The following is a 13,257-nucleotide window of genomic DNA, read 5'->3' as shown; positions in this document are numbered from 1 at the left end:
ATGGAGCATCATGTGCGGCCATTATACAGTATGGAGCATCATGTGCGGCCATCATACAGTATGGAGCATCATGTGGGGTCATTATACAGTATGGAGCATCATGTGCGGCCATTATACAGTATGGAGCATCATGTGTGGCCATTATACAGTATGGAGCATCATGTGCGGTCATTATACAGTATGGAGCATCATGTGTGGCCATTATACAGGGTGGAGCATCATGTGCGGCCATTATACAGTATGGAGCATCATGTGTGGCCATTATACAGTATGGAGCATCATGTGCGGCCAATATACAGTATGGAGCATCATGTGTGGCCATTATACAGTATGGAGCATCATGTGTGGCCATTATACAGTATGGAGCACTGTGTGGCCATTATACAGTATGGAGCACAATGTGTTGCCATTATACAGTATGGAGCACTGTGTGACCATTATACAGTATGGAGCATCATATGTGGCCATTATACAGTATGGAGCATCATGTGTGGCCATTATACAGTATGGAGCATCATGTGCGGTCATTATACAGTATGGAGCACTGTGTGGCCATTATACAGTATGGAGCATCATATGTGGCCAATATACAGTATGGAGCATCATATGTGGCCATTATACAGTATGGAGCATCATATGTGGCCATTATACAGTATGGAGCACTGTGTGGCCATTTTTTTTGTTTATAATTATTGTATATGAAACCGTGTGATCAGCAGTGCTAAATGGGTGTGGTTGGGATGTGGAAAAGGGTGTGACTAATTATGAATGGGTGTGGTCAGGGGCGTGGCCTAAACGCGTTGCGCGCCGCGAACTTTGTCCCTCTTTCCCATCTTCAAAAGTTGGGAGGTATGGTACACGGGCAGCAGTGGTGTGGTCAGCGGAGGAAAATTTGAATTAGGGACTGCAGACAGACTTTGTAGGCTGTCCCCTGTGGACCATGCATCCAACACATTAACCCAGTGCGCCGTAATGGACACGTAATTTTTTGTGGACATGCCTACTGGTCCATGCGTCTCTTGTCAGGTGCACCTTTCTACTGTTTGATTGCCTGAGTGCTATGACAATGCAGACTTTTTCATGCCGGTGGAGTGCTGGGATGGCTTTTCTCGCAAAAGAAATGTCGACTGGGTAGCTTGAACCATGGTACAGTGTAGTTCATCTGGGCTTTCTAAATATAAAACAAAGAAAAAAAGGAGGCTACATGCACTTTCAGCTGGGTTCCAGGGGTACACGGCCAGCATTGGTCTGGTCAGTGGAGAACTATTGGAAGGAAGGACCGCAGACAGGCTTCGAAGGCCTAACATAAAAAAATTGGGCTGTAGGCACTTTATAATTGGTTCCAGGGGTACACGGGCAGCAGTAGACAGGTCAGTGGAGGAGTAGTAGAAAGAACGGACCGCAGACAGGCTTCGAAGGCCTAACATAAAAAAAATTGGGCTGTAGGCACTTTTAAATTGGTTCCAGGGGTACACGGGCAGCAGTAGACAGGTCATTGGAGGCCTAGTGGAAGGAGGGACCGCAGACAGGCATCGAAGGCCTAACATAATAACAGATGGCTGTAGGCAATTTTAAATTGGTTCCAGGTGAACACGGCCAGCAGTGGTGTGGTCAGTGGAGGATGATTGTAATGAGTGTCTAGAGTGACAAATTTAACCCCTTAAGCCCCGAGGGTGGTTTGCACGTTAATGACCGGGCCAATATTTACAATTCTGACCACTGTCCCTTTATGAGGTTATAAGTCTGGAACGCTTCAACGGATCTTGGCGATTCTGACATTGTTTTCTCGTGACATATTGTACTTCCTTTTAGTGGTAACATTTATTCGATATAACTTGCGTTTATTTGTGAAAAAAACAGAAATTTGGCGAAAATTTAGAAAATTTCGCAATTTTCCAAATTTAAATTTTTATGCCCTTAAATCACAGAGATATGTCACGCAAAATACTTAATAAGTAACATTTCCCACATGTCTACTTTACATCAGCACAATTTTGGAACCAAAATTTTTTTTTGTTAGGGAGTTATAAGGGTTAAAATTTGACCAGCAATTTCTCATTTTTACAACACCATTTTTTTTTAGGGACCACATCTCATTTGAAGTCATTTTGAGGGGTCTATATGATAGAAAATACCCAAGTATGACACCATTCTAAAAACTGCACCCCTCAAGGTGCTCAAAACCACATTCAAGAAGTTTATTAACCCTTCAGGGGTTTCACAGGAATTTTTGGAATGTTTAAATAAAAATGAATATTTAACTTTTTTTCACACAAAATTTATTTCAGCTCCAATTTGTTTTATTTTACCAAGGGTAACAGGATAAAATGGATGCCAAACATTGTTGTACAATCTGTACTGAGTACGCTGATACCCCATATGTTGGCAGAGCTCGGAAGGAAAGGAGCGCCATTTGACTTTTCAATGCAAAATTGACAGGAATTGAGATGGGACGCCATGTTGCGTTTGGAGAGCCCCTCATGTGCCTAAACATTGAAACCCCCCACAAGTGACACCATTTTGGAAAGTAGACACCCTAAGGAACTTATCTAGATGTGTGGTGACCACTTTGACCCACCAATTGCTTCACAGAAGTTTATAATGCAGAGCCGTAAAAATAAAAAATCATATTTTTTCACAAAAATGATCTTTTCGCCACCAATTTTTTATTTTCCCAAGGGTAAGAGAAGAAATTAGACCACAAAAGTTGTTGTGCAATTTGTCCTGAGTGCGACGATACCCCATATGTGGGGGTAAACCACTTTTTGGGCGCATAGCAGAGCTCGGAAGGGAAGGAGCGCCATTTGACTTTTCAATGCAAAATTGACAGGAATTGAGATGGGACGCCATGTTGCGTTTGGAGAGCCCCTCATGTGCCTAAACATTGAAACCCCCCACAAGTGACACCATTTTGGAAAGTAGACACCCTAAGGAACTTATCTAGATGTGTGATGACCACTTTGACCCACCAATTGCTTCACAGAAGTTTATAATGCAGAGCCGTAAAAATAAAAAATCATATTTTTTCACAAAAATGATCTTTTCGCCACCAATTTTTTATTTTCCCAAGGGTAAGAGAAGAAATTAGACCACAAAAGTTGTTGTGCAATTTGTCCTGAGTGCGACGATACCCCATATGTGGGGGTAAGCCACTGTTTGGGCGCATGACAGAGCTCGGAAGGAAAGGAGCGCCATTTGACTTCTCAATGCAAAATTGACTGGAATTGAGATGGGACGCCATGTTGCGTTTGGAGAGCCCCTCATGTGCCTAAACATTGGAACCCCTCACAAGTGACACCATTTTGAAAAGTAGACCCCTTAAGGAACTTATCTAGATGTGTGGTGAGCACTATGACCCAACAAGTGCTTCACAGAAGTTTATAATGCAGAGTCGTAAAAATAAAAAATCTTATTTTTTCACAAAAATGATCTTTTCGTCCCCAATTTTTTATTTTACCAAGGGTAAGAGAAGAAATTAGACCACAAAAGTTGTTGTGCAATTTGTCCTGAGTGCGACGATACCCCATATGTGGGGGTAAACCACTTTTTGGGCGCATAGCAGAGCTCGGAAGGGAAGGAGCGCCATTTGACTTTTCAATGCAAAATTGACTGGAATTAAGATGGGACGCCATGTTGGTTTGGAGAGCCCCTGATGTGCCTAAACAGTACAAACCCCCCACAAGTGACCTCATATTGGAAACTAGACCTCCCACTGAACTTATCTAGATGTGTTGTGAAAACTTTGAACCCCCAAGTGTTTCACTACAGTTTACAACGCAGAGCCGTGAAAATAAAAAATCCTTTTTTTTTCCCACAAAAATGATTTTTAGCCCCCCAAATTTTTATTTTCCCAAGGATAACAAGAGAACTTGGACCCAAAAAGTTGTTGTCCAATTTGTCTCGAGTACGATGATACCCCATATGTTGGGGTAAACCCCTGTTTGGGCGCTTGGGAGAGCTCGGAAGTGAAGGAGCACTGTTTTACTTTTTCAATGCAGAATTGGCTGGAATTGAGATCGGACGCCATGTCGCGTTTGGAGAGCCCCTGATGTGCCTAAACAGTGGAAACCCCCCAATTATAAATGAAACCCTAATCCAAACGCACGCCTAACCCTAATCCCAACTGTAACCCTAACCACACCTCTAACCCTGACACACCCCTAACCCTAATCCCAACTGTAACCCTAACCACACACCTAACCCTGACACACCCCTAATTCTAATCCCAACCCTAATCCCAACCGTAAATGTAATCCAAACCCTAGCCCTAACCCTAGCCCTAACCCTAGCCCTAACCCTAGCCCTAACCCGAATGGGAAAATGGAAATAAATACATTTTTTTAAATTTTATTATTTTTCCCTAAGGCTAGGTTCACATTGCGTTAGGGAAATCCGTTTAGCGCTAGCGGATTGCGCTAACGCAAAGTCTTTTTAGGTGTCGTGTTTAGTGGTCGCGTTAACGTCCCCGCTCTGGAAGATCGGGGATCGGACCTCGGGCGCGCCGCGGACGCTGCAAGCAGCGTCCGAGGCGCGCCACAAAAGAACGGCACCTTGCTAGCGCGAGCCAAAAATGGCATGCTCTAGCGATGCGCTACACCCGAAAATCACATTGCTGTCAATTGGTGTGCTAACGGACCCGTTGCACAGCGTTAATTGTGACATTTTCGCCGTGCAACGCTGTCCGTTAGCGTTAACCCATTAACGCAATGTGAACCTAGCCTAACTAAGGGGTTGATGAAGGGGGGTTTGATTTACTTTTATAGCGTTTTTTATATCGGATTTTTATGATTGGCAGCTGTCACACACTAAAAGACGCTTTTTATAGCAAAAAAGTTTTTGCGTCTCCACATTTTGAGACCTATAATTTTTTCATATTTTGGTCCACAGAGTCATGTGAGGTCTTGTTTTTTGCGGGACGAGTTGACGTTTTTATCGGTTACATTTTCGGACACGTGACAGTTTTTGATCGCTTTTTATTCCGATTTTTTTGTGAGGCAGAATGACCAAAAACCAGCTATTCATGAATTTCTTTTGGGGGAGGCGTTTATACCGTTCCGCGTTTGGTAAAATTGATAAAGCAGTTTTATTCTTCGGGTCAGTACGATTACAGCGATACCTCATTTATATCATTTTTTTTATGTTTTGGCGCTTTTATACGATAAAAGCTATTTTATAGAAAAAATAATTATTTTGGCATCACTTTATTCTGAGGACTATAACTTTTTTATTTTTTTGGTTATGATGCTATATGGTGGCTCATTTTTTGCGGGACAAGATGACGCTTTCAGCGGTATCATGGTTATTTATATCGGTCGTTATGATCGCGTGTTATTCCACTTTTTGTTCAGCGTTATGATAATAAAGCGTTGTTTTTTTGGCTCGTTTTTTTTTTTTTTCTTACTGTGTTCACTGAAGGGGTTAACTAGTGGGCCAGTTTTATAGGTCGGGTCGTTACGGACGCGGCGATACTAAATATGTGTACTTTTATTGTTTTTTTTTTTTTTTTTTTAGATAAAGAAATGTATTTATGGGAATAATATTTTTTTTTTTCTTCTTTATTTAGGAATTTTTTTTTTTTTTTTTTTTACACGTGTGGAAATTTTTTTTTCTACTTTTTCACTTTGTCCCGGGGGGGAAATCACAGATCACCGATCTGACAGTGTGCACAGCACTCTATCAGATCGGTGATCTGACATACAGCCGGGCAGGATTAGAGCTCCAGCTGCAGCCTGATCCTGACCCGGAAGTGCTCCCTGCAGGACCCTGATGCAGCCCGGCGGCCATTTTGGATCCGGGGACTGCAGGGAGAAGACGCTCGGTACACGGTGAGTACATCACCGTGTACCGATCGTCTCAGGGAAGCACGCAGGGAGCCCCCTCCCTACGCGATGCTTCCCTGCACCGCCGGCACATCGCGATCATCTTTGATCGCGGTGTGCCGGGGGTTAATGTGCCGGGAGCGGTCCGTGACCGCTCCTGGCACATAGTGCCGGATGTCAGCTGCGATAGGCAGCTGACACCCGGCCGCGATGGGCCGCGCTCCCCCCGTGAGCGCGGCCGATCGCATATGACGTACTATCCCGTCCCTGGGAATTAAGTCCCAGGTCACCTGGACGGGATAGTACGTCTTATGGGATTAAGGGGTTAATGGGGCGAAAGGGGGGTGATTTAAACTTTTATATTTTTTTTTATTTATTTCATATTTTTTTAATCATTTTTTAAAAACTTTTGCCATGCTTCAATAGCCTCCATGGGAGGCTAGCTGCTGGCACAACTGGATCGGCTCTGCTACATAGAGGCGAAGCATAGATCGCCTCTATGTAGTAGAATTACAGGCTTGCTATGAGCGCCGACCACAGGGTGGCGCTCACAGCAAGCCGGCATCAACAACCATAGAGATCTCAAGGAGACCTCTGGTTGTTATGGCGACGCATCGTTGACCCCCGATCATGCGACGGGTCAGTGATGAGCGCATTTCCGGCCGCGTGGCCGGCAGCGGCAGTTAAATGCCGCTGTCAGCATGTGACAGCAGCATTTAAGTAGTTAATTGCGGCAGGTGGATTGCGATTGCACACACATGTCAGCTGTTCAAAATAGCTGACATGTCATGGCTTTGATGTGGGCTCACTGCCAGAGCCCAAATCAAAGCAGGGGATCTGACCTCGGACGTACTATCCCGTCTGAGGTCAGAAAGGGGTTAATATATGGTATATAGAGTACCTGAGTGCTGTAGTCTAGTGTTTGGTGCACGATCAACATGCCTTAGTCTGGGAATCACATTGTGCTAAAATGAGGACTAGTGGGCATCGCCAATCACTGGCTGTCTAGACAACCGCATCTGCTTCTTCCTCCTCTGTCGTTGTGGCAAGTGTTCTCATACAGGTGTACACTTGTGTACTCCGTGAGTGAGAGCCCATCAACTGTTATGGAAGTTTCACCGAGCACACCACAACTTTCTCAATTCACCATAACATCTCTGCCTGCACCTCACTCTACTCAACCCTCTCTCAGCACAGCAGCCATCCCTCGGTCCCACAGTTATGGTCCCGTAAAAGAATGTTTCCTCCTAAACCTGCCAAAGCTAAGAACTTAAACTCCACCATTTCCAATCTGTTGGCCATGGAAATGCTACCTTTCCACCTGATGGATACAGACGGTTTCTGTAATTTTATGGCCATCGCAGTCCCCCAGTACCAGTTGCCCAGTCTCCATTACTTCTCTAAGAAAGCTGTACCCGCGCTACACCAACATCACCCATTCCATGAAAAAATCTATGTCTGCCAGGGTACATTTCACCACTGACACCTGGATGAGCAAACATGGGCAGGGGAATTACATCTCACTGACTGGGCACTGGGTGACTCTGGTGGCTGTGGGGGCAGTCTGGGAGGGTCTGCTCCACAAGTCTGGAAATCCCCAAGGTTTGCGGGACAAACCTCTGTATCTAACACTTGTTTCTTCACTACTTCTGGCTCCCCCACCTACTCTAGGGCCTACACCTGTGCTCTCAACCCCTCCTTTAATGAGATGCACTTTAAAACAGTGCAGAGAATCCCCCCACCTCCGTACTGGGCAGCCAGGGCTCACTGCGATCAGGCAGTGTTTAAATTAATATGCCTTGGAGATCGCAGTCACACAGCTCAAGACTTGTGGACAACTCTCCAGTCTGAGTTTGAGCGATGGCTCTCTCCAATGAGCCTGGAGCCAGAGAACACCTTGTGCAATAACGGTGCATACCTGGTGGTGGACCTATGCCGGGGCCACCTCACACATGTGCCTTGCCTGGGTCATCCCTGCCTGGATGAGCTCCTGCAGAAAGCACAGTTGCTGTGTGCTCACTTCAGCTGATCGCACCCCACAGGTCATCGACTTGCATTGCTACAGAGGTCTTTTGCCCTACCGGTTAATCATTAGATTTGTGATGTGCCAACACTGTGGAATTTTACTCTGCATATGTTGCAACAACTGTGGCAGCAGCAATGAACTCTGGTGCAGTATGTCCTTTTGCATAGCCTGGTGCAAATCACGCTTGCTGAGTGGGCACAGATGAAGGAGCTCTAGTCTGCACCCTTCTGCACAGCTTCGAAATGGCTACTAAGATGGTTAGTGCTGATGATGTCATCTACATGCTGGAGCAGGAGGAGGTGGTGGTTTCAGAGTAAGAGGTGGAAGCAGAGGAGGATGCAGAAGGGATAACAATATCTCTAAGTTCCGGACTGTCGTTGCATGTGCCATGGGAGGGTGGATTACAGTGATTGAGGGTGGCTTATGGTACCAGACAAACTGTTAGTGAAGGTACAGGAGCAGAGGAACAAATGGAGGAGAACGAAGAGGAAGAGGTGATGGGCGCTCAACAGTCAGGAGGTGAAGAGGATGATTCCCTCTCTATTGTTCATGGTTGGGGGGAGGGGACAGAGGAAGTAAGCTTGAGTGTTACCCCACCACCTACACACCATGGACTTAGACCTCATGGAAGCACCCAACACATGAGCGTCTTCTTGCTGCACTATATGCAACATAATCCATAATCCATGATACAAGAGTAAATTTTGCCAGACGAATCCCCCCTGGAAAAGCACGCACGCATGCTGGAGTATCGAAACATGTTTGTAGACAATCTTAACCGTGGTTTCCCCCAAGACAGCAGTGAGGCACACAGTGCGTATTGCAGTTATAGATTTCAAATCTCGGGAACGCCAAGGCGTTAACGCAAAAACATTAGCAGCAGTGTAAGTGGCATAAGCATTTTCTGTAAGTTGTTTCACACATTTTTTAGATGAGCCCGAGCACCAGTAGAACAGAGCACAAGTCTGACACGTTGTGAACGATTAGAGAGGATGATGCAGGAGTATCTCAAGCTCAATATTGATGCCATTAGAGGGTATTTGGAGTCTTTTGCATTTTGACCTTCAAAAATGGAAGAGTGGCCTGAGCTCGCCTCACACGCCTTGGAGGTTTTATCGTGCCTGGCAGCCAGTGTTCTCTCAGAACGTGTCTTCAGCACTGCTGGTGGTGTTCCTGATGGATAAGCGCATCCGGCTGTCCCTTGAAAGAATAGACTACCTAACTTTCATCAAAATGAACAAGTCATGGATCTCCAATGACTTTTTCAACCCATTCGCAGACTAGGCGATGGTGTAGTTATTAGTGTCATGCATTGATCTCGTGTCATTGCAGTCTGCGACACCTTTGTCATGGTTTCATTGCCTGCTGTTGCTACTGCTGCTGATGTTATTATTATTATTATTTATTGTTATAGCGCCATTTATTCCATGGCGCTTTACATGTGAGGTGGGGTATACATAATAAAAACAGGTACAATAATCGCAACTGGTACAGGAGGAGAGAGGACCCTGCCCGCAAGGGCTCACAATCTACAAGGGATGGGTGAGGATACAGGAGGAGAGAGGACCCTGCCCGCAAGGGCTCACAATCTACAAGGGATGGGTGAGTATACAGGAGGAGAGAGGACCCTGCCCGCGAGGGCTCACAATCTACAAGGGATGGGTGAGGATACAGTAGGTGAGGGTAGAGCTGGTCGTGCAGCGGTTTGGTCGATCGGTGATTACTGCAGGTTGTAGGCTTGTCGGAAGAGGTAAGAAGAGGTTACAAACAACTTTTTAAAATGTGGAGACTCCAAGTTGTGTCTCCATCTGATGGGTTGCCTCTAGTAGAAGATGTGTCAGAGGCCCATTATACTGTTTCTGCTATGTAGAAATTGACGCCACTTAAGTGGTGTGTGACAATAATTTTTTTAAATGTTCGCACTCCAAGTTGGGTCTCCTTCATGTGGGTTGCCTGTAGCAGTAGGGCTTCCATGCAGGCGGGCCAGGACTTACTTTCACTCAACTACTTTCCTTACATTGTTTTAACATTATTTCTCTACCAAGCTCATATTTGTGCCACCTGAGTGTCGCTGGGAAAGAAAAACAGTTTGAGTTGATACCTCATGCCTGGTCCATGGCTGGCTGTTGCTGTGAAATTATGAAATTTCGACTGTGGGTCAATTGATGCCACTTTTCCTGGTGTCTGCCCCTAAGTTTTGGAAATGTTGGGACTCCTAGTTGGGTCTCTGTCAGGTGTGTCTCCTGAATTTGGCAGACCTCTCAGAACAGCAGGTGCCTACACCTGTCACTCATCCTAAAACAGTCATCAAAAAGCACAATTTCTGTTTTCGGGCTGAGAGCATATTAGGGTCATAGTAACATACATAGTAACATAGTTAGTAAGGCCGAAAAAAGACATTTGTCCATCCAGTTCAGCCTATATTCCATCATAATAAATACCCAGATCTACGTCCTTCTACAGAACCTAATAATTGTATGATACAATATTGTTCTGCTCCAGGAAGACATCCAGGCCTCTCTTGAACCCCTCGACTGAGTTCGCCATCACCACCTCCTCAGGCAAGCAATTCCAGATTCTCACTGCCCTAACAGTAAAGAATCCTCTTCTATGTTGGTGGAAAAACCTTCTCTCCTCCAGACGCAGGCTCTCCCAACGTGTAGCCGAAATATCATCACAATAGCGGAGTACTCCAAATAATGGACCAGATATAGAAACTAAACGGAGTGGCAAAAGACCACTAAAAAATAAATAAGCAAATAGTTATTATTAGAAAATCACGTATCAAATCAGACTAGACGCAATACATAAAGACATAATAGAAGAACAAATGGAGGAGACAGGAAGATAGGCAAGAAAAAGACTAAGGGTCAGCATAGGACTGGGGGAAGCAAGGTAGAAGGGATCACAATCAGGGTGCATACGAAAGGCCCCAAGTAGGAGACGCTGTGGCTAACTGTAGGGTATGCCGATGTCCCAGGAACATGGAATGCCATAAGAAGACAAAATGCTTCCCAAACAGATAAAATTAGGGGCAGACACCATGAAAAGTGGCATCAATTGACCCACAGTAGAAATTTGCCAAATGCACAGCAGCAGTCAGCCATGGACCATGCATGAGGCATCAGGGCCTGGCCCAGCATTTACAGCTTGGAATTGAAGTTTCAGTTAGGACCTGGGGAGCGTTGTAAGCCTTGCTTCGATTCTCCAGCATCCGCGCATTCCTTTCCAGGGGGGGAACCATTTGGTTAAATTCACTCTTGTACCGTGGATCTAACAGAGTGGCAGCCCAGTAGTGCTGAACATAGTGCAGCAAGAAGGCTCCCATGTGTCTAGCACTTCCATGAGGTCCAAGTCCATGGTGTGTTGGTGGTGGGGTAACACTCAAGGTTGCGTCCTCCATCCCCACCCTCCACCCATGGATAACAGAGAGGGGATCATTATCCTCTTCATCTCCTGACTGTTGCATTTTTTTTTTATATTTGGACTCCAAGATGGGTCTCCTTAATAATAATAAGAAAAAATAATAATAATCTTTATTTATATAGCGCCAACATATTCCGCAGCGCTTTACAGTTTAACAGTTTCAAACACAACAGTCATAGGTAACAATGTTAACAATATAGTAATAAAGAAAAATAAGACAAAATAAGACGACCCTGCTCGTGAGAGCTTACAATCTACAATGAGGTGGGGGAGATACAAAGTACAGGTGTGTATTTACAATGATGTATTTACAATGAGGGTCCGGCCATCTTCATGGAGTGGGGGGGTAGATGGAGATACTGAATGGGCTACACACACACAAACATAAAATGAGTATGATTAGGGAACGTGATAGGCCGCTCTGAACAAATGAGTTTTGAGCGAGCGCCTAAAACTATGCAAATTGTGGATGGTCCTAATATCTTGGGGTAGAGCATTCCAGAGGATTGGCGCAGCACGGGAGAAGTCTTGGAGTCGGGAGTGGAAGGTACGGATTAGTGCAGAGGTTAGTTGAAAGTCGTTTGCAGAGCGCAGTGATCGGCTAGGCCGATAGACAGAAATGAGGGAGGAGATGTAAGGGGGTGCTGCACTGTGGAGAGCTTTGTGGGTGAGAACAAGTACTTTGAATTGTATCCTGTAATGAATGGGCAGCCAGTGTAATGACTGGCGAAGAGCGGACGAGTCCGAGTAACAATTAGCCAGATGGACGACCCTGGCTGCCGCATTAAGGATGGACTGGAGAGGGGAAAGTCGAGTAAGGGGGAGGCCAATTAATAGAGCATTACAGTAGTCCAAATGGGAGTGGATTAGGGCTACAGTGAGAGTTTTTGTTGTCTCCATGGTGAGAAAAGGGCAGATTCTAGAGATGTTCTTTAGGTGTAAGCGGCACGAGCGGGCAAGAGATTGTATGTGGGAGGTGAAGGAGAGATCAGAGTCAAACATAACACCCAGACAGCATGCCTGCTGCCGGGGTGTTATTATGGTGCCACCCACGGAGAGGGAAATGTAAGATTTAGGGAGGTTAGTATATGGTGGGAGCAGAAGAAGTTCATTTTTGGAGAGGTTGAGTTTCAGATAGAGAGCAGACATGATGTCAGAGACTGCGGACAGACAGTCAGTGGTGTTCTGTAGTACAGCAGGAGTAAGGTCAGGGGATGACGTGTATAGTTGTGTGTCATCAGCATAAAGATGGTACTGAAAGCCAAATCTGCTGATGGTCTGTCCAATTGGGGCCGTGTAGAGGGAGAAGAGAAGGGGGCTAAGGACTGAGCCCTTAGGTACCCCGACAGCGAGAGGAAGAGGAGATGAAGTGGAGCCAGAGAACAGAACACTGAAGGAGCGGTCAGAAAGATAGGAGGAGAACCAGGAGAGAGCAGTGTCCTTAATGCCTAGTGACTGGAGCCTAGAGAGTAAGAGAGGGTGGTCAACAGTGTCGAAAGCTGCAGAAAGATCGAGAAGAATGAGCAGAGAGTGGTCACCATTACGTTTTGCTGTCAGAAGGTCATTGGTCACCTTGATGAGTGCAGTTTCTGTCGAATGTAGGGGGCGGAAACCGGACTGTGAAAAATTGTAGTTAGGTGAGTTGTGACGACTGGAGAGCAAGACTGGAGGAGGTGTGAGGGAATGGGGTCGGTGGTGCATGTAGTCGGACGAGAAGAGGAGAGGAGCTTGGAGACTTCTTCTTCTGTGATGGGATCAAATGTGGAGAGTGAGCCAGGGGAGATGCAGGGAGGAATGGGAGTCATTGCACTTGGTGTCTGGGAGCGGATTTCCTGACGGATATGCAGCGCCCCAGAGACCTGGTCGTTGCAGTATGACGCTCTGCCGCTAAGGGGAGTGATGGTACGTCTGATGGCACTAAAGGAGTTCTTCTGACCAGGTATCACCAGCACACAGTACACTTCACACTCCGGCCACTAGGGGGAG

This window comes from Ranitomeya imitator, chromosome 4, assembly GCF_032444005.1.
Source record: "Ranitomeya imitator isolate aRanImi1 chromosome 4, aRanImi1.pri, whole genome shotgun sequence".
In the NCBI taxonomy this organism is placed as follows: domain Eukaryota; kingdom Metazoa; phylum Chordata; class Amphibia; order Anura; family Dendrobatidae; genus Ranitomeya; species Ranitomeya imitator.
This window is presented reverse-complemented; position numbering follows the sequence as displayed.